The sequence below is a fragment of the Podarcis raffonei genome, chromosome 3 (genome assembly GCF_027172205.1).
Source record: "Podarcis raffonei isolate rPodRaf1 chromosome 3, rPodRaf1.pri, whole genome shotgun sequence".
NCBI lineage: Eukaryota > Metazoa > Chordata > Lepidosauria > Squamata > Lacertidae > Podarcis > Podarcis raffonei.
Window position 1 is genome coordinate 104,919,544 of NC_070604.1, and position 5,613 is coordinate 104,925,156.

Consider the following 5,613-nt stretch of genomic DNA (forward strand, 5'->3'; position numbering starts at 1 on the left):
CTAGCTGATTATGATTATTATGATTATGTGTGTATTTGCAAAAGGGAGTGAGTGAGCAAAAGTGCTAATCCAAAACAGAGAGAATATCCAAAAGTGATCCAAAAGAGAGAGAAAATAACCAAACTGTACTTCTCAGATTCCATATGCAAAGTCAATCCATTGATTCATCCAGGTCAGTATCTGTCATGGCGCTGTCAAACAATGAATGTCCAGAGTGGGGAATGAACTCTTTATTGCCAGAAGCGCCCTTTCAAGTTAGGAGAAGGCATGTACACCAGTCCTACATCTCTTAGCTACTCCTAGGTGTGCACCTGATAAGGCAGTTGCTGCAACAGAGACTTCAGCTTATGTATCTCCCCCGTCTGAACTGTGTACAATCAGGCGAAGACTATGCCTGCATGGAACCTGTTTCTGCTCCTCCCACTTCAGCCCTCTCCTGGTCCAGGGAGACAGTGGAGCAGGAGAGGTGGGGGCAGCAGGAGGAGGTGTGGAAGCACTTAACTCTACACCCCCTGCACCTGTTCTTCACTCTCCAATCCTGCACCTTCTCCTGACTCTGCCTCTTGCCTCCTGGCTCTTACAGCCCCACCCCCCTTCCGATCGCTAATCCATTCTCCCAAGTCAGTCTCCAGCCCCCCTTGAGAAGAAGAAGAGTTTGGATTTGATATCCCGCCTTTCACTCCCCTTCAGGAGTCTCAAAGCGGCTAACATTCTCCTTTCCCTTCCTCCCCCACAACAAACACTCTGTGAGATGAGTGGGGCTGAGAGACTTCAAAGAAGTGTGACTGGCCCAGGGTCAGCCAGCAGCTGCATGTGGAGGAGCAGAGACGTGAACCCGGTTCCCCAGATTACGAGACTACCGCTCTTAACCACTACACCACACTGGCTCTCAATTCCTGACAGCCAATTCCTGACAGTCCCGACTGTCCTGACTAGCGCCTCTGTATTATTTATCAATAACATGACTCCCTAGATGTTTCGGGCATCTACATAACCTTTTTTTGAAAAAGAAGATTTGCTTTTGCAAGCTTTTGCAAGTGTGCTAATGTAAATATTTGCCAAGCCAACAGGCGGTAGGCCTTGTTCTAAATTAAAGATAAAGGTTATGATGAACATGGATCAGGCAACTGAAGGGACTGCGGGTTAACTTTTGCTGGGGAAGATTGCCACCTTGTGGTGAACTGGGTGCTCATCGGTCTCTGGTCATCCCAAGTCCTGTCTGCTTCTCATAGAATAAAGGAGTTGGAAGGGACTTTGAGGATCGCCCAGTCCAAACCCCTGCAATGCAGGAATATGCAACTATCCCTGATGGGGATCGAACCTGCAACCTTGGCATTATCAGCACCATGCTCTAACCAGCTGAGCTATCCAGGATGCTAAGGCACAGGTAGTCAATATGGTACCCTTCAGATGCTGCATAACTACAACTCCCATTATCCCTGACCATTGGCCACGATTGCTGGTGCTGATGGAGTTGCAGGTCAAAACAGCTGGAAGGCACCATGTAAGGTAAAAGGTAAAGGTAAAGGTAAAGGGACCCCTGACCATTAGGTCCAGTCGTGGCCGACTCTGGGGTTGCGGCGCTCATCTTGCTTTATTGGCTGAGGGAGCCGGCGTACATCTTCCGGGTCATGTGGCCAGCATGGCTAAGCCGCTTCAGGTGAACCAGAGCAGCGCACGGAAACGCCGTTTACCTTCCCGCCAGAGCGATACCTATTTATCTACTTGCACTTTGATGTGCTTTTGAACTGCTAGGTTGGCAGGAGCTGGGACCGAGCAACGGGAGCTCACCTCGTTGTGGGGATTCAAACCGCTGACCTTCTGATCAGCAAGTCCTACACTCTGTGGTTTAACCACAGTGCCACCCGCTTCCCACCATGTAAGGTAGAGGGTTAAAATTACTTGTGTGTATCAAATGATGTTGCAATATTATTCTGAGCAAGGATTGGGAAAGAGCTGTAGCTCACTAGCAGAGCACCTGCCCCATATTCAACAAAATCTCATGTTCAATCTCTGGCAACTCCAGGTTGGGTTGGGAGAGAGAGAAACCTGGATAACCTCTGCCAGTCAAAATAAACATTACTGATCTAGCCCAAAAGTGACTTTAAAGGACCAGGCATCCTTATTTTCCCATGCTGCCATATCTGACTTGGTGGGGGATAAATTCAGTTCAAAGGTCGGATCTATCAATTCTGTGCTTTCTGCAACAATAGGAGAACAGAAACCCAACCCTTCTTTGAAATTCGCACATATCTGAATTTTGCAATGCACTTCTCCGAAAAAAAAATGCATATATTTGGGGAAGGTGTGCATGAAAGTTAACAGGTTAGTGAGAATAACGCCCCCTCCAATCCATTATATCTGGGGAAATTGCTTGTAAACATGTGTATACTGCATTAGCAAAACTGCATATGAAATGTCTTTATTAGATGAAATTCATATTGAAAGGCAGGTGAATTTTCATGGTGATTTATTTATTTTTATGCAATTTGCTGTAGGGTAACTGAATGTAAGATTTCATTCCCCCCTGGGAACATAGGAAACTTTTATACTGAGCCAGAGCATCACCCACTCTAGCTGTGTATTATCTACACCAGGGTTTCCCAAACTTGGGTCTCCAGCTATTGTTGGACTACAATTCCCTTCATCCCTAGCTAGCAGGACAAGTAGTCATGAGTGATGGGAACTGTAGCCCAAAAACAGCTGGAGACCCAAGTTTGGGAAATCCTTTTCTAACACAAGCGTAGGCAACCTGGTGCCTTCCTGAAGTTAAGAGCTAAGTTAAGTTAAGAGCTGTTTGACAGTGGAATGGTCTCTTTTGGGAGGTTGTGGACTCTCCTTCCTTGGAGGTTTTTAAGCAGAGGTTGGATGGCCATCTGTCGTGGATGCTTTTGTCGGCATCCGGGGGTCGAAAGGCCAGCTGGCTAGGCCCATGCTGGATCGTCTCCCTCTCAGCCTTCATCGACCTCTGGCGCCAACGAAAATCAGCTAGCTGACTTGAGCACACTATACATAGCAGAGTAAACTGCACAACAGAAGAGGCTTGAGGCTGTGGATACATACTAAAACTACGGATTTATTTTACATAAATCAGAACAAGGAAACATATCGTCTCTCCTTGCCATCTTCTCGGAGAGAGGAGGAGTTTGGGTTTGATATCCCGCTTTATCACTACCCTAAGGAGTCTCAAAGCGGCTAACATTCTCCTTTCCCTTCTTCCCCCACAACAAACACTCTGTGAGGTGAATGAGTCTGAGAAACTTCAGAGAAGTGTGACTGACCCAAGGTCACCCAACAGCTGCATGTGGAGGAGCGGAGAAGCGAACCCAGTTCACCAGATTACGAGTCCACTGCTCTTAACCACTACACCACACTGGTGTAGACTCAAAAACAAAAGCAACACACACCGAGCGGAAGTTCCCCTCACGGGACCCAGCAGTCTGTGCTGGAATGTAAACAGACATGCCACACGCAACAATCCCATGTCTGCAACAAAAGGTGGAATGGAATCTCCAACAGTTTTAGCTGAGATTCCTGCATTGTAGGGGGTTGGACTAGATGACCCTCAGGGTCCCTTCTGACTCTACAATTCTGTGATTCTACGAAAAAAGCAGGTTGGGCGATTTCACTCAAAGCTTTTCCACTAGCTGATATCCCTATTTAAAATAAAGAAAGTAACGCACCACTTTTTACAAGATGAACCCCAGCCCAGAGGCAGAAATGTTCTGACACAGATGATAAACATAGGAACATAAATGCACTTTGTACCGAGTCAGACACATTGCCCCGTGTAGCTTAGTATTGCCTACACTGACTGGCAGAAGCTGTTTAGGGTTTCAGGCAGCAGTCTCTCACCCCGCCCTACCTGGAGATGCTCAGGATTGAACCTGAGGACTTCTGCATGACAAGCAGGTGCTCTGCTGATCTGCTATGGTCCTTCCCAATACAATCCATGCATCATACAGTAGTCCCAGGAGGATGGTCAAGCAAGGAAATGAAAGCGTGAGCTGGGGATATGGGATTGCACGTGTTTCCTGTTGTGTATTGAGTCAAAGGATTTTATATCTGTATTATTATTGTCTGTATTTGCATTAGGGTAAAGTAACTGCCTTTTGGTTCCAGAGGGTACAGCTACTATTGGTTCATTTAAGCTGCTGTATTTGGGTCCTCTGTCTTATTGGTTTCCTCCAAAAGGCAGGACTGTGATTGCCTGATATTGTTCCCTCCAAAATGTATCCTTTCTAGCTAGTTCCCTGTCCCTATAAATGTAGCTCTCCCCTCCTCAGTTCTCAGTCCTGTTTGCTTTAATAAAGAAGTGTTACTACAGAACTGCCTCCAGCATATTATGTCAAGAGAGCTGAAATCACAAACCCCACGTCACAACATTTCCCATTGACTGGTGACTGGGAGCGGCCACCGAGACCACATAACACCAATCCTGAAAGACCTACACTGGCTCCCAGTACGTTTCCAAGCACAATTCAAAGTGTTGGTGCTGACCTTTAAAGCCCTAAGCGGCCTCGGCCCAGTATACCTGAAGAAGCGTCTCCACCGTCATCATTCTGCCCAGACACTGAGGTCCAGCACCAAGGGCCTTCTGGCGGTTTCCCTCACTGTGGGAAGTGAGGTTACAGGGAACCAGGCAGAGGGCCTTCTCGGTAGTGGCGCCTGCCCTGTGGAACGCCCTCCCATCGGATGTCAAAGAAATAAGCAACTACAGTGGTACCTTGGGTTACAGACACTTCAGGTTACAGACACTTCAGGTTACAGACTCTGCTAACCCAGAAATAGTACCTCGGGTTAAGAACTTAGCTTCAGGATAAGAACAGAAATCGCACAGCGGCGGCGCAGCAGCCCCATTAGCTAAAGTGGTGCTTCAGGTTAAGAACAGTTTCAGGTTAATAACAGACCTCCAGAACGAATTAAGTTCTTAACCTGAGGTACCACTGTATCTGACTTTTAGAAGACATCTGAAGGCAACCCTGTTTAGGGACGCTTTTAATATCTGATGAATTATTGCATTTTAATATTTTGCTGGAAGCCACCCAGAGTGGCTGGGGAAACCCAGCCATATTGGGGGGGGGTATGTATGTATGTATGTATGTATGTATGTATGTATAAATAAATAAATAAATATTATTATTATTACTGCAGTTTGCAAACGGTCTTATGCATGCACACAATTGGCACGTTGCAAATACAGAAGGTATGAGGCATGCACATGATGCTTATCCATGCTTCCATTTACATACTCAGGCGCTTTGTGCATAGGGGACCTTAAAAGCATGGAGGAAAGAAGCAGAGTCAGCATGGATCCTCCCAACTTTCTCAACTGCCCTCTCACATGCTCAGTGGTGGGTTCGGTCCTCAGCATCTGCACAGGGCAAATGCAGTACCCCATCAGGGGCACAAGAGGGCAGACTTTGACAGTTTTGGTGCTAGCAATGCCCTCTGCAGGATTCTCACATTTCACGGAGAGATGTTCTGTGCCTTGCAGAGGCAGAAAATCAACAGGTGAAGCTTTCCCCGGTATTGCCTCTCCTTGTTGGCAGGTGGGGGCAGGCAGGGGAAATCCACTGTCTCTTGTGCAGCTGTAAAGGCACAGAGTTTATG